The sequence below is a fragment of the Castor canadensis genome, chromosome 6, assembly GCF_047511655.1.
Source record: "Castor canadensis chromosome 6, mCasCan1.hap1v2, whole genome shotgun sequence".
NCBI lineage: Eukaryota > Metazoa > Chordata > Mammalia > Rodentia > Castoridae > Castor > Castor canadensis.
In genome coordinates this window covers 48,149,534-48,171,455 of record NC_133391.1, presented here as the reverse complement: position 1 = coordinate 48,171,455, position 21,922 = coordinate 48,149,534, and the positions used below count along the sequence as shown (strand labels likewise).

The following is a 21,922-nucleotide window of genomic DNA, read 5'->3' as shown; positions in this document are numbered from 1 at the left end:
TATTTTGTGCTGGGAATTCATTGTGACATTTACAAAATCTCTTGCAATATATCAAGTTTGAACTCATCCCCTCCAGCATTCTCCTTTATCCTCTTCCCATTCTTGGAATAGTTTCAACTGGTCTCATTTTTCCATTTACATACATGTGTACAGAATATTTCCACCATATTCATCCTCCAAACCCCTTTCCTTATATATTTTCCTCTCTCACTGATACCCAGTCCTCAGACAGGACCTGTTTTGTCACAAGACTTTTGTCTCCTATCCTATAGTTTCAGGGTTAATATATATAGATTGTTGTCTCTCGATATATTCTGTCTCCTTTCTGCTGAGAAAGTTCTGTTGTTCCAGGTCATTTAAAGTTTTTTATCTTAGCCAGTCAGAGATAAAATGTAACATTCTGTAGCTCTTAAACACATATAAAACAAAATATGCATATATATTAATTCTTTGCAAAATACAAACAATATTTACCACAGATTGTCTCATGGGGTGGAATCTCTCTCATTGTCTCTCCTCTTGTGATATGACTAAGATTGCCAACAAAGGAGGGTCATACCTGACAAACTTGCTTTATTCACATATCTCTTTTTAAAATTAAAATCATAAACAAATAACCAAGGGTATTTTCTCTCAAATTTTAATTCACAAATATGAAATATTCTTCAGAAATACCTTACCGATGAAAATTAACTTTTCAAAAGTTATATAATTATAAGTCCTCTCCACCATAACTAAGATAGTTTTCTACCTATTATCCTCCCCAAAGGAATACTTCCTTTCATCAAAAGCAGACACTCCAATGTCCTTTTCTTTGTCTTCAAAAGGAGGTGAGATGCTAACTCTGTATCCAAAGATAGGATCCCTAAATTCATAATAAAATGTTTACCTAATTAAAAAAATATTGCTATAACCCTAAGTAAAGAACCAACACCAACACACCAAACACCAGACCCATCTTAATTCCTAAACAATCTCTGTCTTAATATTCTTTTTTTTTTTTCATTTTTATTTTTTTTTTCATTTTTCTTTTATTATTCATATGTGCATACAAGGCTTGGTTCATTTCTCCCCCCTGCCCCCACCCCCTCCCTTACCACCCACTCCACCCCCTCCCGCTCCCCCCCTCAATACCCAGCAGAAACTATTTTGCCCTTATCTCTAATTTTGTTGTAGAGAGAGTATAAGCAATAATAGGAAGGAACAAGGGGTTTTGCTGGTTGAGATAAGGATAGCTATACAGGGCATTGACTCACATTGATTTCCTGTGCGTGGGTGTTACCTTCTAGGTTAATTCTTTTTTTTTTTTTATTTTTTTTTTCATTTTTCTTTTATTATTCATATGTGCATACAAGGCTTGGTTCATTTCTCCCCCCTGCCCCCACCCCCTCCCTTACCACCCACTCCACCCCCTCCCGCTCCCCCACTCAATACCCAGCAGAAACTATTTTGCCCTTATCTCTAATTTTGTTGTAGAGAGTATAAGCAATAATAGGAAGGAACAAGGGGTTTTGCTGGTTGAGATAAGGATAGCTATACAGGGCATTGACTCACATTGATTTCCTGTGTGTGGGTGTTACCTTCTAGGTTAATTCTTTTTGATCTAACCTTTTCTCTAGTTCCTGGTCCCCTTTTCCTATTGGCCTCAGTTGCTTTAAGGTATCTGCTTTAGTTTCTCTGCATTAAGGGCAACAAATGCTAGCTAGTTTTTTAGGTGTCTTACCTATCCTCACCCCTCCCTTGTGTGCTCTCGCTTTTATCATGTGCTCATAGTCCAATCCCCTTGTTGTGTTTGCCCTTGATCTAATGTCCACATATGAGGGAGAACATACGAGTTTTGGTCTTTTGAGCCAGGCTAACCTCAATCAGAATGATGTTCTCCAATTCCATCCATTTACCAGCGAATGATAACATTTCCTTCTTCTTCATGGCTGCATAAAATTCCATTGTGTATAGATACCACATTTTCTTAATCCATTCGTCAGTGCTGGGGCATCTTGGCTGTTTCCATAACTTGGCTATTGTGAATAGTGCCGCAATAAACATGGATGTGCAGGTGCCTCTGGAGTAACAGTCTTTTGGGTATATCCCCAAGAGTGGTATTGCTGGATCAAATGGTAGATCGATGTCCAGCTTTTTAAGTAGCCTCCAAATTTTTTTCCAGAGTGGTTGTACTAGTCTACATTCCCACCAACAGTGCAAGAGGGTTCCTTTTTCCCCGCATCCTCGCCAACACCTGTTGGTGGTGGTGTTGCTGATGATGGCTATTCTAACAGGGGTGAGGTGGAATCTTAGTGTGGTTTTAATTTGCATTTCCTTTATTGCTAGAGATGGTGAGCATTTTTTCATGTGTTTTCTGGCCATTTGAATTTCTTCTTTTGAGAAAGTTCTGTTTAGTTCACATGCCCATTTCTTTATTGGTTCATTAGTTTTGGGAGAATTTAGTTTTTTAAGTTCCCTGTATATTCTGGTTATCAGTCCTTTGTCTGATGTATAATTGGCAAATATTTTCTCCCACTCTGTGGGTGTTCTCTTCAGTTTAGAGACCATTTCTTTTGATGAACAGAAGCTTTTTAGTTTTATGAGGTCCCATTTATCTATGCTATCTCTTAGTTGCTGTGCTGCTGGGGTTTCATTGAGAAAGTTCTTACCTATACCTACTAACTCCAGAGTATTTCCTACTCTTTCTTGTATCAACTTAAGAGTTTGGGGTCTGATACTAAGATCCTTGATCCATTTTGAGTTAATCTTGGTATAGGGTGATATACATGGATCTAGTTTCAGTTTTTTGCAGACTGCTAACCAGTTTTCCCAGCAGTTTTTGTTGAAGAGGCTGCTATTTCTCCATCGTATATTTTTAGCTCCTTTGTCAAAGATAAGTTGCTCATAGTTGTGTGGCTTCATATCTGGATCCTCTATTCTGTTCCACTGGTCTTCATGTCTGTTTTTGTGCCAGTACCATGCTGTTTTTATTGTTATTGCTTTGTAATATAGTTTGAAGTCAGGTATTGTGATACCTCCTGCATTGTTCTTTTGACTGAGTATTGCCTTGGCTATTCGTGGCCTCTTGTGTTTCCATATAAATTTCACAGTAGATTTTTCAATCTCTTTAATGAATGTCATTGGAATTTTGATGGGAATTGCATTAAACATGTAGATTACTTTGGGGAGTATCGACATTTTTACTATGTTGATTCTACCAATCCATGAGCATGGGAGATCTCTCCACTTTCTATAGTCTTCCTCAATCTCTTTCTTCAGAAGTGTATAGTTTTCCTTGTAGAGGTCTTTCACATCTTTTGTTAGGTTTACACCTAGGTATTTGATTTTTTTTTGAGGCTATTGTAAATGGAATTGTTTTCATACATTCTTTTTCCGTTTACTCATTGTTAGTGCATAGAAATGCTAATGATTTTTCTATGTTGATTTTATATCCTGCTCCTTTGCTATAGCTATTGATGATGTCTAGAAGCTTCTGAGTAGAGTTTTTTGGGTCTTTAAGGTATAGGATCATGTCGTCTGCAAATAGGGATATTTTGACAATTTCTTTACCTATTTGTATTCCTTTTATTCCTTCTTCTTGCCTAATTGCTCTGGCTAGGAATTCCAGTACTATGTTGAATAGGAGTGGAGATAGTGGGCATCCTTGTCTGGTTCCTGATTTTAGAGGGAATGGTTTTAATTTTTCTCCGTTTAGTATAATGCTGGCTGTAGGTTTGTCATATATAGCTTTTATAATGTTGAGGAACTTTCCTTCTATTCCTAGTTTTCTTAGAGCTTTTATCATGAAATGATGTTGGATCTTATCAAAGGCTTTTTCTGCATCTATTGAGATGATCAAGTGGTTTTTGTCTTTGCTTCTGTTAATGTGGTTTATTACGTTTATTGATTTTCGTATGTTGAACCACCCCTGCATCCCTGGGATGAAGCCTACCTGGTCGTGGTGAATAATCTTTTTGATGTGTTGCTGAATTCGATTTGCCATTATTTTCTTGAGGATTTTTGCATCAATGTTCATTAAGGAGATTGGCCTATAGTTCTCCTTTTTGGAGGTGTCTTTGCCTGGTTTTGGGATAAGTGTAATACTGGCTTCATAAAATGTGTTTGGCAGTTTTCCTTCCCTTTCTATTTCATGGAACAGTTTAAGGAGGGTTGGTATCAGTTCTTCTTTAAAGGTCTGATAGAATTCAGCAGAGAATCCATCAGGTCCTGGACTTTTCTTTTTGGGGAGACTCTTGATTGCTGCTTCAATTTCATTTTGTGTTATAGGTCTATTCAGGTGATTAATTTCCTCTTGGTTCAGTTTTGGATGATCATATGTATCTAGAAATCTGTCCATTTCTTTTAGATTTTCAAATTTATTTGAATATAGGTTCTCAAAGTAGTCTCTGATGATTTCCTGGACTTCCATGGTGTTTGTTGTTATCTCCCCTTTTGCATTCCTGATTCTACTAATTTGGGTTTTTTCTCTCCTCATTTTAGTCAGGTTTGCCAGGGGTCTATCGATCTTGTTTATTTTTTCAAAGAACCAATTTTTTGTTTCATTAATTCTTTGTATGGTTTTTTTGGTTTCTATTTCGTTGATTTCAGCTCTTATTTTTATTATTTCTCTCCTTCTATTTGTTTTGGGATTTGCTTGTTCTTGTTTTTCTAGGAGTTTGAGATGTATCATTAGGTCATTGATTTGGGATCTTTCAGTCTTTTTAAAATATGCACTCATGGCTATAAACTTTCCTCTCAAGACTGCCTTAGCTGTGTCCCATAGGTTCCGGTAGGTTGTGTTTTCATTTTCATTGACTTCTAGGAACTTTTTAAATTCCTCTTTTATTGCATCGATGATCCATTCTTCATTAAGTAATGAGTTATTTAGTTTCCAGCTGTTTGCATGTTTTTTGTCTTTACTTTTGTTGTTGAGTTCTACTTTTACTGCATTGTGGTCAGATAGTATGCATGGTATTATTTCTATTTTCTTATATTTGCTGAGGCTTGCTTTGTGCCCTAGGATATGATCTATTTTGGAGAAGGTTCCATGGGCTGCTGAGAAGAATGTATATTGTGTAGACGTTGGATGAAATGTTCTGTAGACATCTACTAGGTCCACTTGATCTATTGCATATTTTAGATCTTGGATTTCTTTATTGAGTTTTTGTTTGGATGACCTATCTATTGATGATAATGGGGTGTTAAAGTCTCCCACAACCACTGTGTTGGCATTTATATATGCTTTTAGGTCTTTCAGGGTATGTTTGATGAAATTGGGTGCGTTGACATTGGGTGCGTACAGATTGATGATTATTATTTCCTTTTGGTCTATTTCCCCTTTTATTAGTATGGAATGTCCTTCTTTATCTCGTTTGATCAATGTAGGTTTGAAGTCTACTTTGTCAGAGATAAGTATTGCTACTCCTGCTTGTTTTCGGGGGCCATTGGCTTGGTAAATCTTCTTCCAGCCTTTCATCCTAAGCATATGCTTATTTCTGTCGCTGAGATGAGTCTCTTGTAAGCAACAAATTGTTGGATCTTCTTTTTTAATCCATTTTGTCAAACGGTGTCTTTTGATGGGTGAATTAAGTCCATTAACATTAAGTGTTAGTACTGTTAGGTATGTGGTGATTCCTGCCATTTAGTTATCTTAGTTGTTTGAAGGTTTGATTGTGTGTACCTAGCTTGATGTTACTCTCTACTGTCTTGCTTTTTCTTATCCTGTGGTTTGGTGCTGCCTGCCTTTTCATGGTTATGTTGGGTGTCACTTTCTGTGTGCAGGATCCCTTGCAGAATCTTTTGTAATGGTGGCTTTGTGGTCACATATTGTTTTAGTTTCTGCTTATCATGGAAGACTTTTATTGGTCCATCTATTTTGAATGATAGCTTTGCTGGGTAGAGTATCCTGGGGTTGAAGTTATTTTCATTCAGTGCCCGGAAGATCTCACCCCACGCTCTTCTTGCTTTTAATGTTTCTGTTGAGAAGTCTGCTGTGATTTTGATGGGTTTACCTTTGTATGTTATTTGTTTTTTCTCTCTTGCAGCCTTCAATATTCTTTCCTTAGTTTCTGAACTTGTTGTTTTAATGATGATATGTCGTGGAGTAGTTCTATTTTGATCTGGTCTGTTTGGTGTCCTGGAGGCCTCTTGCATTTGTATGGGAATATCTTTCTCTAGATTTGGGAAATTTTCCGTTATTATTTTGTTGAATATATTATGCATTCCCTTCGCTTGCACCTCTTCTCCTTCTTCGATGCCCATGATTCTCAAGTTTGGTCTTTTGATGGAGTCAGTGAGTTCTTGCATTTTCTTTTCACAGGTCTTGTGTTGTTTAATTAATAGTTCTTCAGTTTTTCCTTTAATTACCATTTCATCTTCAAGTTCTGAGATTCTGTCTTCTGTTTGTTCTATTCTGCTGGATTGGCCTTCCGTTTTGTTTTGCAGTTCTGTTTCGTTCTTTTTTCTGAGGTTTTCCATATCCTGGCTGTTTTCTTCTTTATTGTTGTCTATTTTTGTCCTGAGTTCACTTATCCATTTATTCATTGTGTTCTCTCTTTCACTTTGGTGTTTATACAGTGCTTCTATGGTTTCCTTTATTTCTTCTTTTGCTTTTTCAAATTCTCTATTTTTATTGTCTTGGAATTTCTTGAGTGTCTCCTGTACATTTTGGTTGACCCTATCCAGTATCATCTCTATAAAATTCTCATTGAGTACTTGTAGTATGTCTTCTTTTAAATTATTCTTGTAGGCTTCATTGGGTCCTTTGGCATAGTTTATCTTCATTTTGTTGGAGTCTGGCTCTGAGTTTCTGTTCTCTTCATTCCCCTCTGGTTCCTGTACTAATTTTTTGCTGTGGGGAAACTGGTTTCCTTGTTTTTTCTGTCTTCCTGTCATTGTCCTTGGTGTTGTTACTGTCCCTGTACTGTGTGTAATTAAGTATTTTCTAGCTTGTAATAATAACAATGGTAATATTGAGAATGGAAGAGTGAGCTGAGATGGAAAGAAGAATTTAAAGAAAAGGGGAAAACAAATATACAGACAAGAGGGAGAAAGCAGAACAAGGTATCAGACAAGAGAGTTTCAAAGGTATATACAGGGAGTGTTAGTGTACTAATCGACAGTAAGCTGAACAGACAATAGAGAGACAGAGAGAGGATTGAAAATCAAAGATAAAAAAAATAAAAAATAAGTATATGAAAGTAATATCTATTTATAAAAATGAATTAAAATAAAATGGAAAATAGAAAATTAAAAAAAAAAAACCAAAAAACTTCCAAGTTTATATGCAATGCAATTTCAGTCTTAATAATTTGGATGTCCGTCTCAATCTCCAGTCCTGGAGTTGGTGCCTCAGATGTTGTTCTGTAGTTGTCTCATCAAAGGGGATGCATAAAGTAGAACAAAACTACACTCACACACACACAAAAGAAAAAAAAAAAAGCCCCACCAAGTGTCCCCAGTTCAAATGCAATACAGTTTCAGTAAGTTTTTCGGCTTGCAGGTGTAATTTGGTTGTTCTCTCATCAAAGGTAGGGAGAAAAAGAAAAAAAAGCGTCTGGAGGCAGTTCTGAGGGTGGTATCTGCAACTGTGGCTTCCCTGCCCGCTGCTCTCAGCCTGTAGCTGGCGGCGTTATTTATGCAGATCTCTGGGGTGAGCTAGCGCTCACCTGGTCCCACAGGCTTTGTTTGCTCAGAGTTCTCCTGTGCGGGGGGGAGGGGGGGGGCCTCTGCTACAGGCTTTCCCCTTTCCAAGCACTGGGAAAGGTGACACTGCCCCGCGTTGTCAGGCCTGCGTGTTTATTTACAGTTCATGTGGGAAGTGGGTCTTCCCTCCTCTCACAAGCTTTCCCGCTCCTGGTTGCTGGGCGCGTGCCCTGCTCCCGCCAGAGCCTCTCGGGCCCGCCCGGCTCGTTTATTTACAGTCCCGGGAAGGATTCCCTTCCCCCAATCTTCAGCGCTCAGGGTGCCCCACCCTCTTTCCAGCGTGTCTTAACTGTTCTTACTGCTTATTACTCAGTTTCTCTTTTTTCCCCGGGTGGAGGTCAGTCTGTCCAGGGGGCTATGCTGCTCTGGCCCAGGCTTGTCTGTGGGGCTACCGCGGTACCGCGAAGCTCACCTGGTCCGTGTCTTCCCAAGCCGTATGGGCGCTGGCCACTGGCGGCCCCGGGGGGCCTCCTCGGTTCTCCATTTAACGTGAAGTGGAGATTCTCTGCGCCGGCTGGAGGTGTGGAGGGGTCAAAGTTATGCCTTTTCTCGGTGATTATGCCTGCAAAGTGTGTCTCCAGCGTCTCTCCAAGATTTCACTATAGGAGGCTTGCTTTCTGCTTCCTCTGTCTAGCCGCCATCTTGGAATTCCCTTTCTGTCTTAATATTCTTAAAAAGCCTTTTATTATAAATTTGAAATTCTGCACCTGTTGACCATTTCAGCCCTCACTGTTTGTCTCATTATTCTTTTTTGCTAGACTCCTGATTTAAAAAGAGTTCCATTTGGCCACAAATATAGGCTAGTATTATCACACTTTTGGGAAGAAGTGACTCTCCATCACCATCTCTGATAAATTTTCTAACTCTAAAATGTTCAAGTCATCCTTTTGTCAGATAACATGGTCTTGGGCTCCTGATTAAAATAAAATTCCAATAAAATCTTCTTCACTTTTCTTCCTTCCTCCTTTACCTCCAAAAACAAACAAGAAAATTAAACCTGATAAATAATACTGACACTCATAATAATTCTCTTTTAAGTTATACATTAAAAATTTTAAATTAAAGGAAAATGTAAAAGAGTTCAGCTTCTACTACAATAAAAATGACTCCAATATAAATAGAATAAAGTAATCTTAAACTGACAGTGGCTACTATGGGAAGGTAACCCAGAAGTAGTGAAGAGGTCTGGTAGAGATGAACCAATTTGGGTTATAATACACAAGTGCATGGGAGCAATGCTAGGAATCTTTCTGTATGGCTATTTTTGTATTAAGCTACCAAAAATGCTATGTCTGTCTTATTATCTCTTATAGTATCTCATCAACAAAATTGAAGAAGAGGACAGATCAGGTTCTGCCTAGAAGTGAAGGGGTTGCAGGGAGAGTTAGGGCATGGAGACAGGGGAGAGAGATGGCCCAAACAGTGTATGCACATATGAATAAGTGAATAAACAATAAAAACAAAAAATCAAACAAAGTATGATTTATAAAATAAGAAAAGGTTAAAACAAGAAAATTACAATAAAAATAAATTGCTATATTTATAAATACATATCCCAACTTTATAAGCACTTAAGAAAATAACTTCCTGTAAAACTAGTTATACACATAGAAGAATGAAACTAGCCACTTAAATCTCACCCTCTAATGAATTAATTCAAAATGGATTAAAGATCTGAATTTCATTCTGAATCTTTAAAATTTTTGATTTTCTGCTTATTTTTATTGTGTTAGATGGGTGTACATTGTGGCATTAACAAAAATTCTTATAATATGTGAAATATATCATACTTTAATTCACCCCCTCTACCATTCAGGGTTCTTTTTTTCTTTTTCTTTTTCTTTGGCAATACTGGTTATAGAACTCAGGTCCTCAGGCTTGGTAGGCAGGTACTGTAACACTTGAGCCATTCCACCATCCCTGAAAGTACAATAGGAGAATAGCTAAAACACTGGAAGATGTATGTAGAGGCAATTATAGTCTGAACATAACTCTAATTGCACAAATAATAAGAACAAGAACATAAAAAGGTGACTGTATGAAATGAAAAAGATTCTGCAAATCAAAGAAAACAATTACCAGAGTCAAGAACTAGCCCACAGAATTTGAGGACATATTTGTGAGTTATTGAAAGGATCAAGGCTTAATATCCAGAATATACAAAGTGCTCAAAACATTAAGCATCAAAAGAACAAACAATCCAGTTAATAAATGGGCAAATAAAGTGAAGAGACAGTTCTCAGAAGAAGTACTAACGGCTAATAATGTATGCAAAAGTTTCAGTATTTCTATACATAAAAGAAGTGTATATCATGACTATACTGACATTCCATCTCATCCATGATGGAATGGCAATCATCAAGAAAACAAACAACAAGAATTCCTTGTGAAAATGTGATGAAAAGGAACTCATATACACTGTGAGAATGTAAATAAGTGCCACTGCTATGAAAATCTGTATGGAAGCTCATCAAAAAACAAACAGCAACAAAAACATTCTAAAAGTAGCCTTAGAAAAGAACTCTGCTATACCACTCTTGAGCACAGATTCAAAGGAGTGTACATCAACATATTAGAATAACGTAACACCTGCACACGCACAAGGATGGCATTACTATAAATAAAATCAGCTATGGGATCAGTCTAGTTGCCCTAGAATCAATGAGTGGAGGAAGAAAATGTGGTATATTCACACAATGGAGTATTATTCTCCCATAAAGAAGAATTCAATTATGTTATTTGCAGGGAAGTGGATGGAATTGAGGCTCATGAAGTTGAGTGAGATAAGCCAAGATCAAAAAGCCAAATATTGCATGTTTTTGCTCACATGTGCAATGTACACTTACCATGAGTATTATGATTGTAATACTGGCACATGAGTATAAAGGGAGATAATCTGGATGACATAAGAGGGAGGGTAGAGGTGGAAAGGAGAGAGTAATGACAAGTGAAGAGCCACAAGGTCCATTACACGCCCATGAAGGCAGCATAATAAGTCCTACAAAATAATATTTGAGAAGAGGGAAGACAAGAGAGAGAGGGAGATATAAAGTTCTATAATAGAGCTGATGAACTTGTTCTAAATATACTTTATGGAACAAAGGAATTGTCAGAATGAAAACCACTTATACTATTAATGTGGGCCATTAAAAAATCATCAAGTTTTAATTTACCTTATTATCAAAATAAAAATCAAAAAACCTCCCTACAGAGGTTAAGCCCCCTCCACAAATGACTCCCATCACCTCCAAAAAAGTTGATTGATACCCTAAAATATTATTAATATAAAAAACTAGGATACTAAAAGTAGTTGTACCAAAGTAATCACATAAACTGAGGGGATACACACTCTCCTATGAAAAAATCAGCCCAAAACTGTCTGTCTGTGGATGTGGTGGTTCATTTACCTCAGAGATGGCAGGTCTTAAAGGCTAAACATATCCAAGGCTTCCCATTCTCAACTCCAAATAGTAATCTTTCAGTATCTCATTAAAATGTCAGGTATTTCTTAATACAACAAAAATCATGATAAACTTCATTTCAGTATTAGGGCCTCATAGTCTGTCTTACTTAAATTCCTAGAGGACATTCTGTAAAAGTTCTGTGTCAATAAAACCTCAAAGGTCAAAAGATTCCTCCTTTCTTAATATGTAGGTACAGAAATTTTAATTTCTCACAAAAAATCACCAAGTCCATTATTAGACTAAAATATTTTGACTACTTTAATGTTCACTGTGCATCTAAGTATTGACCATCCTATCATTCTGAAGGGTTAATGAGCACCCAACATAAGAAAATATAATGTTCCTTAAATAATTTTTTCAAAAATAAAATCCTCAACACTAAAACCAAAAAATAAGTAAATCGAAAAAAAATCCTCCACCCTACAGAACAAAAATAACTCTGTCTATTGTCACTCACTCATAACTCCTATATTTCTCTCTTGAAAACCAATATCCTATTAAGCCCAAAAGTATATCAAAACCACAAGTTTCACTAACTAAGTTTAAGAACTTTACATTATTCATGACTTGTAAATCCCCCTTGTGACTTATCTATTCTTTTAAATAACAAGTACAGACTTACAGAAATTAAAAAAAAACTTTAGTGATTTTTCACCCCATACTCCTAAATTCCTATGATATTTTAGTTTAAATACTTGCATATGATTCTTGGTTTAGTGTTTTTATTTGAAAAAATATATTTTTGACACTCATCTAAATACAAGGTACCAATATTTGCTTACTTTCAATAGAGATACATTAAAAACAACATAGTATACTTACACTATTTTGCTGCAAAATAGTGTAATACAATCATACTCCACATAAACTCATATATGCCATGGATAAACACTAAAAATGCAACTCTTAGCAAAAGGCCAATAAAATAATATTTACCCCATGTAAATCAATATAATTAATTAATAATCAAACATACACAATTAATTAAAATAACATTAAAAGCCTTTACAAAACAGCCAATTAACAACACTATCCAACATCCTAAACTTAAAAAATATTCAGAATCACAACCACCATTACTGAGAGTTCATAACATATAATCTCAAACAGGAAAAATGTTGAATCTCCACAATCACCTAAGATAATGAATAACAAATGTTTAAAAGTATTAGTAAGTTCAAAGGACTATTATATCAATTTAATTCAAAATACAGTCCAACTAATTCAGAAGATTGCTCTATCGTAAATAAAACCACACATAAATAATTTTAAAATCCCACTAATTGTATTAAATCTCAACCACTAATGATAAAACTTTTAATACTCAAAGCTACTAATTCATATGCCACTAACTAAATACACAAAATATTTCAGAGACCTCACTGAAATGCTCCTAACAAATGTGATGTTTATGTGACAACAACCTTGTGCCTGCCTAAGCATTGTTTGGATAGGAAAATTTACTGTAAGAATTGTCTAGATGTAAAAACAATAGACAATACCTTATAAAACCTCTTATCTTATCCAGTATTTCTAATAAGTATATGAGATCTACTTACAACAGGTATGACCAACATGCAAAATACATTACTAACTTTACTCTTTCTATGAAACAGGTCAAGACATGTCTCTCCAAATTCAAAACCAAAAATTTAATGAAACATTTTTCAAAATAAAATGTTCCTTATCCTTCTTATTACTACCCAGGTAGGGACTAATGCCCTCACAGCTTACATGCTGTGCTTAAATTCCAAATATCTCAATTTCTCCCTGATACTGAGACATCTCTAGAACCAGATCAATGTTAGGTCAATTTGTACACCAAGCATTACAGATTTGCTAAACTCATGGTTTGATGGAGACTCCAGGTTAAAAAAATTGTAATATTTTTGATGTTTATAAACATACTCCTCTGCTATTATACCATGTATTGTCTTCTCTAAAACATCACATAACTATTTTTCCAATACAAAACCACACCATAATCCTGTTATCATCTTATCTTTACAGTCAAAGGTCTAAGTTTTCCATATCACCTCTCCATCAAATAGAGTGCAATTATCAGTTATACAATGTTAAGCAAGACTGATGTCCCTTTTTATTTGACAAGAGCCATCAAAGACAGACTCTCAACTCTCCACAACTCTGTAAAATTAAGAGGCCAAAGTGATTTAAGGGTGGAAATAAGGCAGGCTAAAAGAGGGATAGATGACACTGATCTAATGCAAGCCAGAATACAGATTTGGGATTTTATTTTAAAAATTTTTACTATAGAAGCTTTAAAGAAAGCATTGGTTGTATTCTTTCCAACACATTTCCCATTAAGTTACAATATATACAAAACAAAAACAAAACCCAGTTCTTCTAAAATTCCTCTGACCTGTACTATTGAGTAAAGTGCCCTAAGAAAGAATGCCTAGTGAACAAACCTTTTGGAGAAAAATATGACAATAGAGTTATAACAGGTAGGCAACTATGTCACAAGACCATTTGATTTGTAAGATCTCCCCAGATGCAATACCTTCACAGATGGATAATAACATTAAAGTGTCAAAACAATAAAAGAACTAAAGTTTACCAAGTATCTAATACAAAAACACAACCCTCATATTGATTGAAGTTAAACTCCTTAATCTATGTCATGGTGTGTAAATTACCTACATGAAATTACTAATTCTGTACTTTAATGCCCCCAGTCCACTCTACTGCTGCATTTACCAATTTTCCTACATCTCACTGCTTTGCTTCCTTACATAATATAATCACTAGCACACTGTTACATAAAAAATACTCCTAAAATTCTTTTTTCTGATCCAGTCAAGAATAACAACACACATGAGCAACAAGTAAAGGTTTTATCTCTTTGAAAGCCTCCTTAACTCTACTCTGACAATATTACCCTATGGTTTATCTGATACTCAGTATCTAGTAGGTGGATGTGTTTCCTCAACTGATATTGCCAAGTTTTCACTCAACTATTCATATATGTGGTGAAAAAATGAATATCTTCCTTACATTTCTTTTAAGAGTGTGGTTTTCTGTGTGGCCATGCAGATGAATAATATGCGATTACTTCTGGCATGGTTAGCACACATACTGGTAACACTCCTTGTGCCCATCCTTGTGATATTGATGGTGGAATGTTTTCAAATAACTCCTTAAGGATATAAGATTTCCTTTGCAATGCTATGTACATGGACCTCTATAAGTATTCAGGTAGAATAGATGATTCATGAACTGATGTAGGAATTTTCATAAGCACAGATAAGATGAGACAAGTAGCAAATGCATTATTCAGGATGTGTTTCTTAGAGACAGGTCAACATGCAAAATGACTATCAGAGTCCTTCAAGAATGAAATTTCTCCTACATAGTTAAGTGCTCATATGATCCTAAATCGTAGCATAGGGCATCTTTCATTCATCTACAGATTAAGGGATGAAGGTATGTATTCCTAACTTCTCTTTTCTTTTGGTGCATATGCTGTGATAAGAAATCCTGGAGCCCTTAGGAACTAGAGAAAAGGTTAGATCAAAAAGAATTAACCTAGAAGGTAACACCCACGCACAGGAAATCAATGTGAGCCAATGCCCTGTATAGCTATCCTTATCTCAACCAGCAAAAACCCTTGTTCCTTCCTATTATTGTTTATACTCTCTCTACAAAATTAGAAATAAGGGCAAAATAGTTTCTGCTGGGTATTAGGGGGGGAAGAGGGAGGGGGCGGAGTGGGTGGTAAGGGAGGGGGTGGGGCAGGGGGGAGAAATGAACCAAGCCTTGTATGCACATATGAATAATAAAAGAAAAATGAAAAAAAAAAAGAAATCCTGCAGCCCTTAACAATTTTAAAGAATGTGGCTTTGTAGTTTTTCTCCAGTAGGAAAATTTATGTTTAACTTTGGAATTCAGAAGGACTTATCAATATTAGGGTTTATTGTCATTTTTTGACATGACAACACATGAGGAAGATTAAGAATTTTTCATGGTTCCAGCCTAGATTTGATGGGTGATCCTGAACTATTAAATTCTGAAGCAATCCTCTAGGTATACCTTCTATGGCCTATAAAAATGCTTGAAGGCCAGGGATGGAGGGATTGTGCTCTGATAGAGCAGGTGTTTCCTGAAACAAAGATTTATGTTTTCTTTGTCACATTCCTTTCTCAAGGACACTGTGACTCTTAAAGGATTGTTATCAAATCATTGGTACTTGCTAAGAAGTGACAATTTGCTCTCATAACAGTTCAGACACTTGGATCATAAATATCCAAGTAAGTGACGAGGCTGTGCCTCACTTCTTATTACAATATTTTTTCATGATTTAAGTGAGGTATCTGTTAGTATAGAAGCTTTAGAAGATGGCCATTCAATCTTTGAAAACTTTTATTTTCAAATACATATCTGAGGACTGTTTTGGACAATTACATGTTTCTCCTTTATTATACAGTGTGGTTAAAAAAATCTTCATATGTGCATAACAACACTACTGGCCCCATATGGTTGTATCCTTGGTAACAAGCTATACATACTTGACACCATCTACTTTTAGAAGAATAAATAGACATTCAGATCCTTTTAAGAGGAGCAGTCACAGAGATAGAGAAGAAGGGTTGTCTTATAAGTATTGTCCATTCATAACTGAAAGCTTCCATGTAGTGTTGTGGGATCCTGTAATAACATCATGGCAGTCACATGTGTCACAAAATTTTTCCCTAGTATCTTTGTCTGAGACAGGTCAAGATATCTCAGGGAGATGAAAAAGTTGTCAAGTGGAGAATTGCTGGTTCTGGTTATTGGTGCTCTTTGTAAAAATCTTACCATAGGATATCTAACCTTCTAATATATTGTTTAATATGGGGTTGCTCCTGATCCTTCCTGTCAATAACATTTGTTACAGGTGCTCAGGTAAGAAATGACCACTCCCTTACCATTTTAAAGACCATGAGTTTATAGCTTTTTTATGGTGTACAAAATTTGCATTGATCCTATAGGTATTGGGACATGGTTGGACCCTGGATCATTGTCATTTTTATTAAAATTGAGAGTCTGTTTTAGAATCAAATATCCTTCTGGCACCATACTAGAACTGATGTGACATAAAGACCATACCATTCAACTGAAATTAATCCATGCATCCAGCTAGAGTTGACGGTTATGTCAAGGTAATAATACATAGGTGACCTGCTAGAACAACTTGTATTCTGAAACACATCTGTGCATGTTTTCTCACAGTTTCAATGAAAGAGAATAGAGCCTTGACAGTGCATTGATAATAACCAGGTAGGTGATAAAGTGGTGCATGTGTACAACAAATAATATATTCAATATCTTCAAGGTTGAGCAGGGTGTGTATGTCCAGTTATTGTCATGTTTTCTGTAGGAATCCTGTGTAGGTCTTCCCTAATATACAGGTATCAGAAGCCACATTCACTCATGAAAAACCTCTTTATTTTCAGATATATATTTGAAGAATGTTTTTACATAACTACATTTTCCCCTATTTGGGGTATACATATGGTGAAAGCATGAATATATGCCTCACATTATTAATCAAGAGAAAGATTTTCTTGTATCTTTGTAGATGCTAACTGTGTGTTTATGCTCCAAGGGATAGAGGCATAAGCAGACATCTTGACCAGGAATAGGTTTAGGATTTTTTTCTGGAAAGTAATAGGACTCTGACAGTCTCTGTTTATAGTTTTGAAACTATCCAAATGTAACTGAATCCTAACATTAAACTATGTCCTGGGATATTACCAAGAACACAGATCAACAGATGTTTATCAAATCAGTTTGCAGTATCTTACAGAAAGGCCAAGCATGACATGAGCCAATAAAGTCTCCTGGAACATGACTGGTATTCAGGTACATGCTGCTGTTGGCCTACGTGACATCATAAACTTTCTGCTCATCAAAAACACAAGTAAGTGAGGACTGTGGCCCTACACCTCCCTGATATGCATCTTGGTTGTTCTTGCTAGGCTCAAAACAGAGAGTAATTATATATTAAACATTTTAAGTACAATTAAATTTTATTTTGCATCTATGTGGTTTGAAGGAATGATTTTATTGTGCTTCCTTACAATTGCAACGATCCTGTCAGCTCAGAAAGAATCACAGATTTGTGTGTGTGTGTGTTTGTGTGTGTGGGGGGGGGGGGTCTGTGTGTGATTGCTGTTCTGTTTTTCTTTTTTTGCAGATGTCCAGAAAGGATATGATGGTCCCTTGTGCTGATTCATCAATGTAAAATTAATCCAAATATACAGGTAGAGCTCAAGTTTGGCTTAACAATGATTTTGCAGACATAACAATGCAAGAATTTTTCCAGAATCTTACTAATAACCAGGGAAGTGAAAAACTGATGACAGCACAGTGCAGATCATCTGACATTCCATATGCAAATAGGTGAAGTGCCTCTGCCTACTTGGTGTCACATGTTGATGTTTTTTCCTTTTTATTTTTTTTTTAGATTTTGTAATTTCTTTTTTTTATTTGTATGTGCATACATTATTTGCTCCATTTCTCCCTCCTGCCCCCCACTCCTTCCTCTGCCCCTACCCTCACCCCCTTCTTTTTCAGGCAGAATGTGTTCTGCCCTCTTCTCCAATTTTGTTGAAGAGAAGACATAAGCAATAATAAGAAAGACATAGCGTTTTTGCTAGTTTGAGATAAGGATAGCTATACAGACAGATTCCTAGCATTGCTTCCATGCACAAGTATATTACAATTCAAATTGATTCATCTCTACCAGACCTCTTCACTACTTCCCAGTCACCTTCCCATAGTGATGACTGTTGTTTTAAGGTTACTGTATTAGCTCCTCTACAGTGGACACATCAAACACTTTCAAATTTTGTGTTTCCTACCTTTTCCTATTCCTCCTGTAAGTGTCATCCCCTTATGGTGTGATCCACGTCCAATAGTATTACTGCATTTGTTTTAGGTCTAAAATCCACATATGAGGGAGAACATATGATTTTTGGCCTTCTGAGTCTGGCTAACTTCACTTAAGATGATGTTCTACAGTCCCATCCATTTACTTGCAAATGACATTTCATTCTTCTTCATGGCTGCATGAAATTCCATTGTGTATAAATACCACATTTTGTTAATCCATTCATCAGTAGTGGGGCACCTTGGTTGTTTCTGTAACTTGGCTATTGTGAATAGTGCTGCAATAAACATGGGTTTACAGGTGCCTTTGGAATAACCTGACTTGCATTCCTTTGGGTATATCCCTAGGTGTGGTATTGCTGGATCAAATGGCAGATCTATGTTTAGTTTTTTAAGAAGCATCCATACTGTTTTACAGAGTAGTTGTACTAGCTTGCATTTCCACCAGCAGTGTATGAGGGTTCCTTTTTCCCTATATCCTTGCCAACATTTGTTGTTGGCAATGTTTTTGATGATAGCTATTCTAACATGGGTGAGGTGGAATCATAATGTGGTTTTGATTTGCATTTCCTTTATTGCTAAGGATGGTGAGAAATTTTTGGCCATTTGGATTTTTTCTTTTGAAAAAGTTCTGTTTAGTTCAGTTGCCCACTTCTTTATTGGTTCAATGATTTGGGGGGAGTTTAGTTTTTTGAGTTCCCTGTATATTCTGGTTATCATTCCTTTGATCTATAGCTAGCAAATATTTTCTCCCACTCTGTGGGTGGTCTCTTCAGTTTAATGACCATTTCTTTTGTTGTGCAGAAGCTATTTAATTTCACGTACTTCCATTTGTCCATCCTTTCTCTTAGTTTCTGTGCTGCTGGGGTTCTACTGAGGTCCTTGCCAAACCTATTGCTTTTCTTTTTTCTTTTGCCTGCTCCAGTTTTGCCTATTGTACAGGTATGAGGGGAAGCCACATTCAGTCATTAGATACAGTGCTATTTTTAGATACATTTATGAAAACACACTTTTATCATACATATCTCCACTCCTAGTGCCTCCCTAGCATTTATAGGAAACATCACAAATTATTGTATGTTCCTTGAGAGAAAATGTGAATATAATAATCATATAGGTAGAGGCATAAGAAGGTTGCCATTTAATTTTGATTGTCCATCTCTAGCATGTGTTGGGTGAGATTTTAAAGGATTCCTCTCAGGAATTTAAGAGTACTTTTACAAGGGTGTAGGGGTGGACCTCTGTAAGTATTCAATAGGTGTAGATGGAGCATGAATTGATATAACACTTTGGGAATATCTGAATGTGTGTGTCAAGTGACACATATAATAATTTTGTTGGGCATGTTGTCTTTTTCAAAGGCAAATAAAGACTCCAAATTTACTCACAGAAATTATCAAGAATAAAATGTCTCCTAAATCATTAAGTACTAATATGAAGTTAAATCAAAGTGCAGGACATCCGTACTTCACATACAAAGCTCAGGAATGAGGGTGTTCAAAAACCCTCCCTGAGCATGCTTTTGTTGCTTGTGCCTTGTAAGAATCCTTCAATTCCTAGCTTTTCTAATGAATATGCATTTTTAACTTTTCTCTGGCCAGCAAATTTCTGTTGAAACTGTCAATTCTGAGAGGTTAAGATATCTTGGTTCATTGTCATTGTTGACCTACCTATAAAGGAGAAAGCTTAAGAAATTTTCCATGTTTTCACTCTGGAAAAGATGGGCATCTATGAAACTCCTTTTATCTCTGAGGTAACTCATGAGTATAAATTTAACTTAAGTGACAGTCAATTTTGGTCCTGTGCAAGGGAGGAGGAAAATGTCCTACTATATAAAACTGTACCTTGAAACACAGTCTTTCTCTTTTTTTTCCATTACAGTCAAAAGAACAGAACTGTAGAATATCATAGGTAAAACCTTGTTTATAAGTAAGTAGCAAGCTGCACATTTGACAGTGGAGACAATCTGATATTAAATATCTTGATAGGTGAGAAGGTGGTGCTCATGTGTTATTAAGTGTTCCTTCTCATTGCCATTGGGGGCCATGTGTCTCATGTTGTAGTGCCCATGAAAAGTGTGTCTTCATGTCCTTCATGCTTTTCATCCAAAACCACTTTTGGGCATCTGTCTCATTTCTAGATTGCCAGCAACATTCTTAGTGCAGTCCAAACTTGGGACTCTCCAAGGTTGGAGAAAATTTGAGATGAATGGCACAATATCTAACATATTCTGAAAACAAAATTCTCAGAAAAAAAAAATTTATAGGTCCCACAGTCTTAAGAAATGAGAGAAACCAACGGAGCACTATTCCCAGTAGCCAAGTTATAAAAACAGCCAAGATGCCCCTCTACTGACGAATGGATTAAGAAAATGTGGAATTTATAAACAATGGAACTTCATGCAGCCATGAAGAAGAATGAAATCTTATCATTCCCAAGTAAATGGATGGAACTGGAGAACATCACCCTGATCGAGGTTAGCCAGGCCCAGAAGACCAAAAATTGTATGTTCTCCCTCATATGTGGACTTTAGATCAAGGGTAAACACAAGAAGGGGATTGGACTTTGATCACATGATAAGGTGAGAGCACACAAGGGAGGTATGAGAATAGGTAAGAAACCCAAAAAACTAGATAGCATCTGATGTCCTTAATGCAAAGGAACCAATGCAGAAACTTTAAAATGACAGAGGCCAATAGAAGAAGGGGACCAGGTACTATAGAAAAGGTCAGTTTGAGAAGAATCAATTTAGAATGGAACATGTATGCACAGGAAAGCAATGTGAGGGATATCACTGTATAGCTATCCTTATCTCAACTAGAAAAATCCCTTGGTCCTCTTTATTAATGTTTATACTCTCCCTTCAACAAAATTAGAGATAAGGGCTTAACAGTTCTTGCTCAGGAGCAAGGGTGTGGGGGGAAGGAGGGGGCAGAGTGAAGGAGGGGGTAGAAGGGTGGAGAAATGACCCAAACATTGTATCACAAATGAATAAATGGAAAATTAATTAATTAATTTTTTAAAAGAAGCTAAAATATTAATATTATTAATCTTTACTTTCTTTCCTTTCACCCTTGCCATCATTATACCTAACACCAAGCCTGTAGTCTGTCAATCCTTAGGACACAAATGACTTTCATAATTTTAATATACATGATGATTCTCCAGTTTCCTTGATTTACTTTATAGAGCTTACTTTGAAAACAAAATTATAAATTGTCTACCTAGTTACCTTTATAAGGTATTTTTTTCCTTAGAATTGCTTAACTTAGGAAAATCTATAAGCACAAGACTTTTGTGTCATAAACTAGTTACACGGTTAATATATAAAAATTGTGCTCTCTTGGTATATTCTCTCTCACTTTTCCTTTCTTGCTTATACTGAAGTAGTTCCACTGTTCAAGGTAATTTTAAAGTTCTGTTACCTTAGTTAGCCTTAGTTAAAATGTAACATTCTGTTTCTCTTAATTCATATGAAACCAAAACTAATTATATAAAAATCCTTTGTAAAATCCAAGCAATATTTAGAACACAAAGAGCATTTCATGGGGTGGTATTCTCTCCCATGGCTCACCTCTAATGAGCTGACCAATGTAGCCTGCAAAGGAGGGCCATATGTCACAACCATTGCTTTTTTCACAAAGCTGTTTTTCAAATTAAGATAGTAAGAAGATCACCAAGCCGGTACCAGTGGCTGATGCCTATAATCCTAGCTACTTAGGAGGAAGAGATCAGGAGGATCATGGTTCGAAGCCAGCCTGGGCAAATAGTTTGCAAGACCCTATCTTAAAAAACCCTTCCCAAAAGTATGGCTGGTGGAGTGGTTCAAGGTGAAGGCCCTGAGTTTAAGCCCCAGTACTCCCCCCAAAAATGATCACCGA

The 21,922-nt window shown here is 36.3% G+C and overlaps 1 protein-coding gene across 2 annotated transcripts in view; it reads right to left on the bottom strand.

Moving 5' to 3' along the window:
* Window positions 1-8,290: 8,290 nt before the first annotated feature.
* The window catches only part of LOC141424107 (short transient receptor potential channel 3-like), a 57,023-nt gene continuing 43,391 nt past the window's right edge, over window positions 8,291-21,922 (bottom strand). For both annotated transcript variants that reach the window (XR_012448963.1, XR_012448968.1), the window contains 2 exons: window positions 9,477-9,606; window positions 8,291-8,656 (listed from right to left, as the gene is read on the bottom strand). The gene's annotated coding sequence lies outside the window, so the exon portion shown is untranslated. The remainder of the gene's footprint in view (window positions 8,657-9,476; window positions 9,607-21,922) is intronic.